Here is a 14,956-nt window from a genome sequence, read left to right as displayed (position 1 = left end):
ACCCAAAAGTTTTGTTGTTTTGACATTTAAATAGTTAAAACCCTAATGTTTTGAAAAAGGTTTCAAAACTTGCCCTCAAGTTTTGGAATTTAAAATTTTGGATTAATAGTTTAATTTGATGTAAATTTAAATTCTAAACCCTAATGTTTTTGAAATATTTCAAAACTTGCCCTCAAGTTTTGGAATTTAAAAGTTGATTAAAGGTTTAATTAGGAATGTTAAATTCTAAAAGCCTAGTATTTTTTTGAAAAGTTCAAATCACACCCTTATGGTTTTATTAATTAGTTAAGGTGTATAATTAAAAGAAGTTTAATAAATCCATAAAAGTTTAGGTTTACAATTTAATTGAATTAAAAGTATAATTGTTAAATTATACCACCTAGTATTTTAAAAGTGTAAAATACACCCTATACTATATATATATATATATATATATATATATATATATATATATATATATATATATATATATATATATATATAACATTAAACGTCTAACATTATATATATGTATGAGTAAAAGTCAGTCTTACCGTTAGTAGGCCTCATTCACGAAGCTGGTCTATAAGGGGTGTTTAAGGAAATTGCCTATAAAATGGTGATTGAATGGGTATCCACTCTTACCCACCGCACTCTTGAGTAGTGGAGGGTCGCTAGCTGAACGGGTAGGATAGGACGAAACCTTCCATTATAAGTATAATGAAGTATAAAAGTAACTAAATGTTTTCATAAAATTCCCAATCTTAGTTACTTAGGCAAAAGTGAATTGATGCAATTCCATGAAATTACACTTTGTGCCCTTGCAAAGACGTTAGTGGAGCGTGTGTGGTTTACCGGCACACTAAATGATTCTAAGCAAAGGTCGAAAAGGGTGACTCAATGTTTGTCATAGTTCGGTGGAGCGTGTGTGGTTTACCGGCACATCAAATAGGTGACTGTAACATGTGAGGGCACCATGTAAGTTTGCATGGTTATTCACACCTGCTTTGTGATCCTCGGCATCCCAGTCACAAACAAGAGGGGCATATCGAGATTTAAACATGCCATTGAAATGTTCAATGAATCTCAAAGGATCTAGGAGTTTTCATAGATTTAAAACTTAAATTTCTTTTTCGTTTTTCATGGTGGAAATTAGTGAATCGTCATTCGATTACCTTCAAATGTTCTGCAATTTGGGTTACGGCATCCCTCTCCCGAGTTGTAGAATATTGTGTTGGGTCCTAGCCTTAGTATCTCATTTGGGTGATTTACTAAGGACTCAATCAATCAACTAACTTGAATTCGTTTTCTCCCATTTTGTAGATGTCAAAGTTTGACAACTATAGTCTTCTCAAATCCCGTGGAACAATCATTCCACGTGAAGATGATATTCCACGATTCGATCGAGGAACAAGAGATCATACTTCACTTCCTCCTCCTCCTCCTCCGATTATTCTGCCTAACCCACAAGTTCAAAGGCTTGAAAAGTTCAAGATCGCTCAAGCCCTTTTGGCAAGTAAACATAAAGAAGGAAAGTCGGTGTGTGCACACGTCCTAAGGATGAAGTCACACATTGATAGGTTAAGAATGTTGGGATCCATTGTCTGTGAGGAAATGACTGTTGATTGGGTTCTTCAGTCACTTCCTAACTCATATAGTGAGTTCGTAAGAGAGTACTATATGATGAACCGCGACATGACCCTTATAGATCTCACCTATATGCTTATTGTTGCTAAATCAGCAATGGTTTGGCGCAATAGAAAAGCAAAGTTTATTGGTGAATTTGCCTTCAAGACCTCTATGGATATAGACAATGGCAACGAAAGACATGCTATGATCGAAAAGTTTGATCATAAGAGAAAGGCAATGTCTGAAGTAGTTCTATGTGCTGTTCCGAAAGAGTCGATTTGCTTTTATTGCCAAGAGAAGGGGCATTGGAGACGAAGCTGCCCTATTTACCTAAGAGATCTAAGAGATGGGAGAGTCGAAACGTATGGCTCTAATATAGGTAAAATCCATTAACTAACTCTTTTAAGCTTCTATTCTAGATTCTTAATACATAATGTGATAAGATTACAATTGATGTTTTGTCGGATCGAAGAAAAGAAAGGAAGCTTAAGGGAAGAAGTGAGCAGAATCTAACCGTGAAGGAATGGATTTCGATCACATTTCTCGAAGATTAGATTCTTGAGCTACTACTTAGAGTTAAAATTAGATTGCTAAGAAAGATGTATTAGCATAGTTTTTCAATGAATTGCAAGGACAAATTTTTTCCGCAATAAAATAAATTTTGATTTTATATTATTTATTTATCCTTGCAATGGCGTATATGAAAAATTGATGTTTGAATGTTTCTATTATTAGCAATAATGGATTTGGTTCTTATTATGTTATTTATGGAAAGTCGAGAATTTACCAAATAGAGAGAGTTTCTCATCGCCCAAGTTTCAATTGGACAGAAATTTGGAATCACGCAACTTGGTTTCACGATGAATGAGAAATTTCATATTTGGAAATTAGACAAATTCATTAACAAAGTGTCAAATGAAGGACTAGGAGATCGAGTACACAAAGATGCGTGTTGATCAAGTCCACCATAAGAGTAACAAAGATATTCGTCATGATTTACTAAAGGTTTAGTAAATGTGATTGTGAATTGATTAAAAAGGTTTAAATCAATAGCAAAACGAATAAGAAGAATCAAGTAGACAGAAAGATAAAAGTTTCTCCATTCTAAGAAGAAGGGAGAGTAGCTTTTATGCTTTATGATAGGTCTTAATGATAAGAACCATATCTCAATTGATCCTCTAAGTGAGTCTTAGTACAATTGTATGTTTGAGAAGAGGAATCAAGGATTGAAGAAATGGTTAAATCAAGAAGTCTATCATACTTCGTTCCAATAACAAGTCTTAAAGTTAAGATTGTGACAATGAGTGAAAAGTATTAAGAAGGTTTATAACATTCATCCAATGTGGAAAGTTGTGATGTCTTGGATAAGACAAAGACCAACTAGGACCAATTTATGAAGAGTTTTGATAAAAGCTACACTAACTCTTGGATATTTGTTTGTCAAGAAATGTTTTGACAAGAGAATCTTATATGTCAAGGAGTCAGTGGGAGTCTTATTGGTCTTGAAAGGTTGCAAGAACAAATCAAATAGACCTTATCGATCATCACTAGCACACGAGTTGAGGTTTACAACATATCGTGTTGACATTATTTTGTTTCTGTGCCGTTCCAATTGAGTTAATTATGCATGTGAGTCCTATGAGTTCTCATTTGAATGCATAAAAGGCAAGGACCTTGATCAATGGAAAGTACATCGATAAGAAAAGGTGAGCTGTTTAACTACTTGGAAGACATGGTGGGCAGCTGTGCTACCATAAGGCAAGAAATCGAGATTAAGAAAGTTCGATCCATATGAGGTTGAATTTGTCGTGAACTTTGGTTTTGACAAATTCACATGGATAGGAACAAATACACTGTTTAAATCTAAGTGTCATAAGATTTACTCCTTCATGAAAATGATTGTGGGGAAATGCTTTCACTAAGAAAGATTTTAAGAAGATAGTGATTGTAAAATTGCATTCTCGAATTCAATTATGGTTACGGTAGCCCTTTCCATAATTTGAATTGTGAGGTTTGGCAATTGTTTACACACACATATGAACTATCTAAGGCAAAGGTGTATAAGTTCAAGAAGCCTTGATAAAAGATTATCAAAGCACTAAGTATTAGAAACATGGACTTAAGAAATTCAATAAGCATTGTTTTTTATGAAAGTTAAGTTGTTTCTGAATACATGTCAAAGCTAGTGGGAGCATAAGTATTATGTTTTATAATAATCATCATGATAGTGGGAGTATAAATGTTATGATTGTATGATTATTAAGGAAAGTATTGCAAGTTGGCAATATTAATTATAGAAAACAAGAGTCATTCTTTGCAAAGTTGTAAGGATGCAATAGTTGTTTTGCTATAATTAAGGGAGAGAATATTATGATTCATTTCAAATCTAAAGGCTTAGGTTGTGGAATGTTAATAAATTTAGTCAAAGGAACATAGTGTGTTCTTAAAATTTCGATTATGATTACGGCATTCCTTTTCACAATTCGAATTTTGAGAACATAGCAAATAAAACATTATGCGTCGTGTCCCATACGCTTCGGGTATAGGATCGATTGCAAATGCTTTAATGTTTGACCATTCTAAATTTTCCAAATGTCTAGCGCATTTAGAGGGAAAAAGGACAAGAATTGGTTTTGACTAAAATAATTAAACAACTATCAAAGGACAATCCAAAGTTCGTCGAGGATTGGACGCTTGTGAGTAGTTGGAAGTATAGTATTGGAAAATATGGAAATGTTTCCATATTGGATGGACCATATCGACATTATTATGAATAGAAAAGATTCTATTAAGAATAAGTTGTCATATGGAAAATATGGAAACGATTCCATATTGGGAATTGAATATTGAAAAATCTATGTCTAGATTAGAAACTTTTATGCAAAAGGATGTTCAAAGAATGTACTTTGAGTGAGAGATATCATATCTAAGGAATTGTCTTGTAACAATCTCCATTAGAGGACTTTGTAATATCATTGGCAATAGTCTTTGTGACTTTGGTGCAGTGACATTACTAAAGGATCATTGCATAAAATGTTAGAATCTAGCATATTTTATAAGTAACAAGAATTTGATATTCTCACTGTAACATCGCAAATTTTCAAACAAATTTTTCATTTAAAAATAAAGTACTTTCATTCAAACAAGGCATAAATAATTTAAGTGTCATGTCAAATACAAATTGTCGAAATCCCAAGATCATAAAAACATCCTTCAGTGTGTACAGATCACGCCGGCGCCTTCCCACGGTCCTCGCTAGTACCTGAAACACATACATAACAACTGTAAGCATAAATGCTTAGTGAGTTCCCCAATATACAACTTATACAACTTACGCACATACGCCTTTCCAGGCCCTGATCTTCCGGTCCATGTGTCTCAGGGGACTTCCGTCCCTGCTGGGTAAACCTTCCGGTCCTACCCACGCCGACCTTCCGGTCCATAACACAACGCCTTCCGGCCCATAATATAATCGCCTTCCGGCCCATAACATAATGCCTTCCGGCCCATAACATAATCGCCTTCCGGCCCATAACATACATAGCACGTACAACAAATAACTTACCACATATAGCACACATATCACATATCATACCTGACCTTCCGGTCACACAGTCAAACCCTTCCGGGTACAGTATAGTGAGAAGACTCACCTCGTGAATACTGAAAGCTAGCAAATCCTGAAATCACTCGTGCTCGATCCGCCGAGCTACAATCTCCCTGAATAAGGTGCTCTCTGTGTCCCCAATCCTCAGAACGTGACTCCCCTTGTTGTTCCCTTAGCCAAGCCTTCTCTTCCTTGCACAACAACTCCTCCAAAATCAACAATGGTCTTCAACCTTGCTCTAGATGCACACAATCGATTTAGGGTTTCTCTCAGAAGGCTAAAGTGAACAATGACGGCCAATAAGTCCTTCATATACGTCCCAAACCTAAACGGTTAGGGTTTTCGCTAAACAGCGCAGACTCGCCGAGTCCATATCCGGACTCGTCGAGTCCAGTCGCGAACCCGCGACCAGATCTGCGATCCTACTCGGTGAGTCTAGGCTTCAACTTGCCGAGTCCCCTCTTAAAACACCCAAAAACATAATTGTAACAGCCCGAAGGGCCGCACTTGCGGAAAGTGCGGCAAGGGTCATGATGGGGCATGTCGATCTGGTGCTTGCTACAAGTGTGGCAAGGAGGGGCACATTGCTAGGGAGTGCCCCAAGGGGTTTACGGTTTGCTTTCATTGCAACCAGACAGGCCATCGGAAGGCCGAGTGCCCTCAGCTTCTTCAGGGATCTGCACCTGCTGCCAGAGCTACTGCGACTCGACCGGTGAAGGCCGAGGCCCTGAGGGCTCGGGGGAGAGCCTTTCAGCTGACTGCGGAGGAGGTCCACGCTGCGCCCGATGTTGTGGCAGGTACGCTGTAATTCATGTATTTATTTTAATGTCGAGATGTTATGCTTATGTTATTATATGTGTAGGTACTTTCCTTGTGAACTCTGTGCCTGCCCTAGTGTTATTTGACTCGGGTGCGAGTAGGTCCTTTGTATCTTTAGCTTTTAGTCAGCATATCAGCGTTAGTCGTGAGTCGTTGAGTCGGCCTCTGAGAGTTTCTATAGCTGACGAGAGAGTGAATTGTGCCACGGAAGTTCTCCGGGGATGCGTGCTAGGGATTTTCGGGGTTGAGTTTCCGATTGACCTGATTCCTATTGCGATGGGTGATGTCTGTGTCATCGTGGGCATGGACTGGTTGAGCCGATTCGGCGCTGTCATCGACTGTGAGCGTCAGCTGGTGACTATACGAGACCATAGTGGGGGAGTTCTTTTGGTGTACGGCGAGGGTACCCGTTCAGGATCAGCTTTTTGTTCGGCCGCTAGGGCGAGGCAGTGTCTACAGCAGGGCTGTAAGGGTTTTGTGGCGTATGTGATGGATACGCGGGAGGTTTCCGAGAGACCGAGGTCAGTTGAGGAGGTCCCAGTGGTGCATGAGTTTCCAGATGTTTTCCCCGAGGAGCTGCCGGGAGTACCTCCTGTGAGGCAAGTGGAGTTTGGTATCGATCTGGTTCCGGGGGCCGCGCCTATTGCTAAGGTGCCTTATCGTCTTGCACCTCCAGAGATGCAAGAGTTGTCCTCGCAGCTCCAGGAGTTGCTGGGGAAGGGATTCATTCGGCCGAGCAGCTCGCCGTGGGGAGCACCTATTCTGTTCGTCAAGAAGAAGGATGGTTCACACCGGATGTGCATTGATTACCGGGAGTTGAACAAGTTGACGGTCAAGAACCGTTACCCGTTACCGAGGATCGATGATTTATTCGATCAGTTGCAGGGAGCATCTTGGTTTTCCAAGATCGATCTGAGGTCAGGGTACCATCAGGTGAGAGTGCGGGATGAGGACGTCCAGAAGACAGCGTTTAGGACGCGATATGGGCATTATGAGTTTGTGGTGATGCCTTTCGGGCTCACCAATGCCCCGGCTGTGTTCATGGATCTCATGAACAGGGTATGCAGGCCGATGTTGGATCGGTCAGTGATTGTATTTATCGACGACATTCTAGTGTATTCGAGATCTAGAGAGCAGCATGAGGAGCATTTGAGGGAGGTCCTTGAGGTATTGAGGTCGGAGAAGCTTTATGCAAAGTTCTCCAAATGTGACTTCTGGTTGCGGGAGGTCCAATTTCTAGGACATGTTGTTAATCAGGAAGGGATATTGGTCGATCCGGCCAAGGTCGAGGCGGTGATGAGTTGGGAGGTGCCGAAGTCACCCTCTGAGATCAGGAGCCTCCTTGGGTTAGCAGGTTATTATCGGAGATTCATTAAGGATTTCTCCAAGATCGCAGTGCCGCTCACCAGATTAACCCGGAAGGGTGTTGCATTCTCATGGGGACCCGAGCAGCAGACCTCCTTTGAGACACTTCGCCAAAGGTTGTGCGAAGCCCCAGTATTAGCTCTCCCGGAAGGGATGGAGGATTTTGTAGTATATTGCGATGCATCGATCTCGGGTTGGGTGCAGTGTTGATGCAGAGGGGTCATGTGATAGCTTATGCGTCGAGGCAGCTGAAGCCTCATGAGGCGAGATATCCCACGCACGATTTAGAGTTGGGGGCAGTAGTGTTCGCTCTCAAGATTTGGCGTCACTACCTGTATGGGGTTCGATGTACGATATACACGGACCATAAGAGCTTGAAGTATTTGATGGATCAGCCCAACCTAAATATGCGTCAGAGGAGGTGGTTGGATGTGGTCAAGGATTATGATTATGAGATCTTGTACCACCCAGTCAAGGCTAATGTGGTAGCCGATGCATTGAGCCGCAGGGCAGAGAGCACTCCATTGCAAGATGTATGTTTGAGATTGACTGTGATGACTCCAGTATTGGATGCTATTCGTGGGGCACAGGCCGAGGCTGTGCGACCAGAGATGCAAAAGAAAGAGCGGGTCGTTGGGTTAATTTCAGAGTTCGTTAAGGATGGACGAGGGCTTCTGACGTTTCAGGGTCGGATCTGGGTACCGTTCGTGGGCGGTACGCGTATTACTTTGATGGAAGAGGCTCATAGATCGAAATTCTCGATCCATCCCGGTGCTACGAAGATGTATCTGGATTTGAGGAAAGAGTATTGGTGGCCCTGTATGAAGAGGGACGTCGCATGGTTCGTTGAGAGGTGCTTGACCTGCCGTAGGGTTAAGGCCGAGCACCAGAGGCCGCATGGCAAGTTACAGCCATTGGAGATTCCCGAGTGGAAGTGGGAACAAATCACTATGGATTTCATCACCAAATTGTCGAGGACTGCCAGGGGAGTTGATGCAATTTGGGTGATTGTGGATAGGTTGACGAAGAGTGCACACTTCCTTGCCATCAGCGAGAGTTCTTCAGCGGAGAAGTTGGCGGAGATATATGTGAGAGAAGTGGTATCTCGGCATGGGGTGCCGATCTCGATTGTTTCAGACCGTGATGTGCGTTTCACTTCCAGGTTCTGGAAGAAATTCCATGAGGAGCTGGGTACTAAATTGCATTTTAGTACCGCATACCATCCCCAGACAGACGGTCAGAGCGAGCGAACGATCCAGACGCTGGAGGACATGCTTCGAGCGTGTGTGTTAGACTTCGGGGGTAGCTGGGATGCGTATTTACCCTTGGCAGAGTTTTCCTACAACAACAGCCATCATTCGAGCATTGGTATGCCACCTTTTGAGCTGTTGTATGGTAGGAGGTGTCGAACCCCCATTTGCTGGGGAGAGGTGGGTCAGAGAGTGATGGGTAGTACATAGATCGTGCTTCAGACGACAGAGCAGATTCAGCAGGTTAGACAGAGGTTATTGACCGCCCAGAGCCGACAGAAGAGTTATGCAGACAGACGCCGATCCGAGCTTGAGTTTCAAGTCGGCGACTTCGTTCTCCTGAAGGTCTCTCCTTGGAAAGGAGTGATTCGATTCAGAAAGAGGGGCAAGTTGGGACCCCGGTATATTGGGCCATTTCGGGTGATTGCTAGGATAGGCCGGGTAGCCTATCGTTTGGAGCTGCCAGTAGAGTTGGGGCAGATCCACGACACCTTTCATGTGTCGCAACTGAGGAAGTGTATAGCCGATGAGTCGGCAGTGGTTCCATTAGAAGATATTCAGGTGGATGCGAGCCTGAATTATGCTGAGAGACCAGTGGCCATCAGGGATCGGAAGATCAAGGTTCTGAGGAACAAGGAGGTACCTCTGGTGTTGGTTCAGTGGCAACACCGGAAGGGATCGGAAATGACTTGGGAGCCGGAGCGTGAGATGCGGGAGCAGCATCCGAAACTATTTTCAGAGTGAGACTTCGAGGGCGAAGTCCAGTCCTAGTGGGGGAGAATTGTAACAGCCCGGAATCTCAGGTATTGTTATAATTATGTTTTTGGGTGTTTTAAGAGGGGACTCGGCGAGTTGGAGCCTAGACTCGCCGAGTAGGATCGCAGACCTGGTCGCGGGTTCGCGACTGGACTCGACGAGTCCAGATATGGACTCGGCGAGTCTGCGCTGTTTAGCGAAAACCCTAACCGTTCAAGTTTGGGACGTATAAGAGGGACTTATTGGCCGTCATTGTTCATTTTAGCCTTCTGAGAAGAACCCTAAATCGATTGTGTGCATCTGGAGCAAGGTTATAGGCCATTGTTGATTTTAGAGGAGTTGTTGTGCAAGGAAGAGAAGGGCTTGGCTAAGGGAACAGCAAGGGAGTCACGTTCTGAGGATTGGGGACACAGAGAATACATCATCCAGGTAAGAATTCGAGTATACTCTGCTATGTTGATGTGCTTATGGATTTAGGGTTTATGGAACCCTTTTGTGACTAGATTGAATGTTACCCTAGTCCCCCAAATGATTGGAACCCTGTATTGAGACCTTTGGAGGTCCAGAATGTCCCATGCCTGAGCATTTCGGGAATTGATGAAGGTTTTGGATTGGAATCCTTATGCCTTAGGTCAAAATGTAAATTATAAGTCATGGGGTGTATCATGAGCACCGAAATGAGGACCTTACGTGATGGATCAGTCTAGGAAGGCCAGACCTATGAATGGTCAGAGCAGTTCTGACCTTAGGAAGCAGTTTGAGCGGTTGCATGGCATGGACTCGCCGAGTTCGATGAACAGACTCGGCGAGTAGCTTGAAGATTAACTAAGACTCGTCGAGTTGTTCTTCAGACTCGGCGAGTTGAGTCGGGGTGGCCCCGCGATTCTTCCAGGAGTAACTCGTCGGGTCAAGGAGGATACTCGACGAGTAGAAGGGGAATCTTAGAGAATTGGAGGACGTCTAGACTCGCCGAGTCGTTCTAGCACTCGCCGAGTCCGGTCATGTTGACCGTTGACCGTTTACCAGAGTTGACCTATGTGTGACTTCTTAGGGACAGTTAAACTTAGAAGATAAAAGTGTTAATAAGAGATATATGATGTTATAGGGAGATTGTAGCTCGGCGGATCGAGCACGAGTGATTTCAGGATTTGCTAGCTTTCAGTATTCATGAGGTGAGTCTTCTCACTATACTGTACCCGGAAGGGTTTGACTGTGTGACCGGAAGGTCAGGTATGATATGTGATATGTGTGCTATATGTGGTAAGTTATTTGTTGTACGTGCTATGTATGTTATGGGCCGGAAGGCGATTATGTTATGGGCCGGAAGGCATTATGTTATGGGCCGGAAGGCGTTGTGTTATGGACCGGAAGGTCGGCGTGGGTAGGACCGGAAGGTTTACCCAGCAGGGACGGAAGTCCCCTGAGACACATGGACCGGAAGGTCAGGGCCTGGAAAGGCGTATGTGCGTAAGTTGTATAAGTTGTATATTGGGGAACTCACTAAGCATTTAGGCTTACAGTTGTTATGTATGTGTTTCAGGTACTAGCGAGGACCGTGGGAAGGCGCCGGCGTGATCTGTACACACTGAAGGATGTTTTTATGATCTTGGGATTTAGACAATTTGTATTTGACATGACACTTAAATTATTTATTCCTTGTTTGAATGAAAGTACTTTATTTTTAAATGAAAATTTTGTTTGAAAATTTGCGTTGTTACACAATTGTTGCTAATATTCAAACATTAATTTTTCATATACGCCATTGCAAGGATAAAATCAAAATTTATTTATTGCGGAAAAATTTGTCCTTACAATGCAATTCATTGAAAAACTATGCTAATACATCTTTCTTAGCAATTTAATTCTAACTCTAAGTAGTAGCTCAAGAATCTAATCTTCGAGAAATGCGATCGAAATCCATTCCTTCACGGTTAGATTCTGCTCAGTTCTTCCTTTAAGCTTCCTTTCTTTTCTTCGATTCTACAAAATATCAATTGTAATCTTATCACATTATGTATTAAGAATCTAGAATAAAAGCTTAAAAGAGTTAGTTAGTGGATTTTACCTATATTAGAGCCATACGTTTCGACTCTCCCATCTCTTAGATCTCTTAGGTAAATGGGGCAGCTTCGTCTCCAATGCCCTTTCTCTTGGCAATAAAAACAAATTGACTCTTTTGGAACATGACATGGAACTACTTTAGACATTGCCTTTCTCTTATGATCAAACTTTTCTATCATAGCATGTCTTTCGTTGCCATTATCTATATCCATAGAGGTCTTGAAGGCAGATTCACCAATCAACTTTGCTTTTCTATTGCGCCAAACCATTGATGATTCAGCAGCAATAAGCATATAGGTGAGATCTTTGAGGGTCACGTCGCGGTTCATCATATAGTACTTTCTTACGAACTCACTATATGAGTTAGGAAGTGACTGAAGAACCCAATCAACAGTCATTTCATCACAGACAATGGATCCCAATATTCTTAACCTATCAATGTGTGACTTCATCCTTAGGACGTGTGCACACACCGACTTTCCTTCTTTATGTTTACTTGCCAAAAGCGCTTGAGCGATCTTGAACTTTTCAAGCCTTTGAACTTGTGGGTTAGGGAGAATAATCGGAGGAGGAGGAGGAGGAAGTGAAGTATGATCTCTTGTTCATCGATCGAATCGTGGAATATCATATTCATGTGGAATGCTTGTTCCACGGGATTTGAGAAGACCATAGTTGTCAAACTTTGACATCTACAAAACGGGAGAAAATAAATTCAAGTTAGTTGATTAATTGAGTCCTTAGTAAATCACCCAAATGAGATACTAAGGCTAGGACCCAACACAATATTCTACAACTCGGGAGAGGGATGCCATAACCCAAATTGCAGAACATTTGAAGGTAATCGAATGACGATTCACTAATTTCCACCATGAAAAACGAAAAAGAAATTTAAGTTTTAAATCTATGAAAACTCCTAGATCCTTTGAGATTCATTGAACATTTCAATGGCATGTTTAAATCTCGATATGCCCCTCTTGTTTGTGACTGGGATGCCGAGGATCACAAAGCGGGTGTGAATAACCATGCAAACTTACATGGTGCCCTCACATGTTACAGTCACCTATTTGATGTGCTGGTAAACCACACACGCTCCACCGAACTATGACAAACATTGAGTCACCCTTTTCTACCTTTGCTTAGAATCATTTAGTGTGCCGGTAAACCACACACGCTCCACTAACGTCTTTGCAAGGGCACAAAGTGTAATTTCATGGAATTGCATCAATTCACTTTTGCCTAAGTAACTAAGATTGGGAATTTTATGAAAACATTTAGTTACTTTTATACTTCATTATACTTATAATTTCATGGAATTACTTCATGGCCAGAAAAGACCGGTTTGTTTATGCTTTGTTTAAAAATCAGAGTTACATTTTAAATGAAAGTGTTGCGGAATTTGTCCCAAAACAAAAATATGATAAAGATTTATCAAAAGCATTTCCATAGAAATGTATTTCATTAAAAGACTCGGGATGTCATGTTCGTACAGATCAAAAGCATAAACAGTACAATATAAGCCTTACTACATTATTTCATATCTACAGGCCTATATCCTTAATCCCTCGTCCAAAACATCACACCTATGCTCATGCGCCACTACCTGTAATACATATAACTGAGTGGGTCAGGCTTGGGAGCCTGGTGAGCACATAGGGTTTTCAACCCACAATAAATAAGTTTATTAATTTCATCGATCAACAATAACCCGATTACCCGTTCCCGTTATCCTCACTTTACGTCCCTAAACACCTATCATAAGGTACCTAGCCTAAGGATCATCATCAGGACGGACACTACTGCTAAGGGGATTCCTCAGCAATAAATGTCCTAAAGGCAACCATGTGGGGGATGGAGTACACCGGTGAACATATCGTTCACAAACACCTACAGGTTGCGAGCCTGCTAGTGTTCCACTGGACTGTCTAGAAGAGTCTGTGGTCGTCATCCATACTCCGCTAGATGACAGAATCAACAACATCAACATCGAGGCCTCTCATCATTTTATCACACATCACCTATTGCATCTACCCATGTTTTACCCCAACATTTTCGTAGATATAAAATACATATACAGTTTAAATCATTGAAAACATGTATAACAACGTTCATCTAGCATAGATAGCAAGTATTCAGATAATATGCACACATAGCACGTAATTTATATAAAATACTTCATATCTATGTGTAAGTTGAAAGTAACTATGCACTCACTTGTTAAGGTGATGATTCCAAAATCGGGCAGCGCTTGCTTCTAACGATTCTATTTTCCTTCGACGAAACCTAGCATTATTATCGCTAAATTTTAGTCTAATATTTACCGTGACCAACTATTAGTCTTAGTATTATTATTATTATATAAGCGTTATACAATATTTTCCAACCACTATGTACAGACAGGGGCCAGACATAAAACACCGGAGGGCAGGACCATTTTGGCATATACCACTTCTGAAATCCAACAACCCTATGCGGCCCTTTAAACCAGATTCCCCGTACCGCGAGTAGTTAAAAAAAATATTATAACGACACTTATATAAGTTATAATAATAGCTCAAATATTTATTATAAGTTCATAATAACAATACTAATTTTAAATATAAGCTATATTAAAATAAGGTAATCATAACTTACTTACAAGGGGGTTTTAGCTAGGAGTCGGGCTCTGCAGGGGCAGAACTTCGTCGCTGAATCTTTCTAAGAAAGATTCGTGCAACGCTTCAGCGCTCACCTTACTATACTAAGCTACAGAAAGAGAAGTCGAATCACGAGGGACCGAAATGCTCGGGGGATAAGGAGAGAAAGACTCTTGAATCAAGAGAATGGTGCAAGAAATATGAGAGCCCAAGGCTCTTATTTATACTAATTGAATTTTCAAAAACTACCCTCCATAATTACTTAATGACCTTTTAGTTATATAAACAACTAAACACCCCTCTATAATACTATTATAAATGGATTTAATGATATTTGTACTAAACTAATGTCGAAAGAACTCAACGTTAGTCTTATAATGACCGCATCGTCGATACCTTTCTAATGATATGTACATATGTGTATATATGTGTACGTATACATGATTTATACTTTATTTTAATACGTAAATATGCTATTATAATTTGTAACTCGTTCATACAAACTCCGTTTTTGACGTTCTTTATATCCACCCGTAGGTGAAGACGTACTCTACAACTTTCGTTTAGACTCCGTCGGCTAATTTTGACTTTATTTTTAAAGTTATATTTTTAACAAGCCGGGACAGGATTGGTCTGTTTAAAATCTCATAAATTCTTCATACGAAGTCAGATTTGGGCGTTCTTTTTATCGATGTTCTTAGTTTAACATATTCGACGACTTCCGTTTAGATCACTAAGGCTAAATCTCGCTCTATCGTAAATTCACTATTCACGCTTCCCGGTATCGTGCCGGTTCTGTCGTGAAACTTCAACGGGTCATAACTTCTTCGTTATAACTCGGATTTCGGCGTTCCTTA

The 14,956-nt window shown here is 41.1% G+C and overlaps 1 long non-coding RNA gene across 2 annotated transcripts; it reads right to left on the bottom strand.

The window, feature by feature from the left end:
• Positions 1–13,025: 13,025 nt before the first annotated feature.
• LOC145090634 (uncharacterized) lies at positions 13,026–14,350 on the bottom strand. 2 transcript variants are annotated; one of them, XR_013701683.1, is made up of 3 exons: positions 14,098–14,350; positions 13,678–13,746; positions 13,026–13,066 (listed from the first exon to the last, which is right to left on the bottom strand). It is a non-coding gene; the product is annotated as an uncharacterized LOC145090634 (long non-coding RNA). The 2 variants fall into 2 exon arrangements; XR_013701682.1 differs by having other exon boundaries at positions 14,102–14,348.
• Positions 14,351–14,956: the final 606 nt, after the last annotated feature.

The sequence above is a fragment of the Lactuca serriola genome, chromosome 2 (genome assembly GCF_051521515.1).
Source record: "Lactuca serriola cultivar US96UC23 chromosome 2, Lser_US96UC23_V15, whole genome shotgun sequence".
NCBI lineage: Eukaryota > Viridiplantae > Streptophyta > Magnoliopsida > Asterales > Asteraceae > Lactuca > Lactuca serriola.
This window is presented reverse-complemented; position numbering and strand designations above follow the sequence as displayed.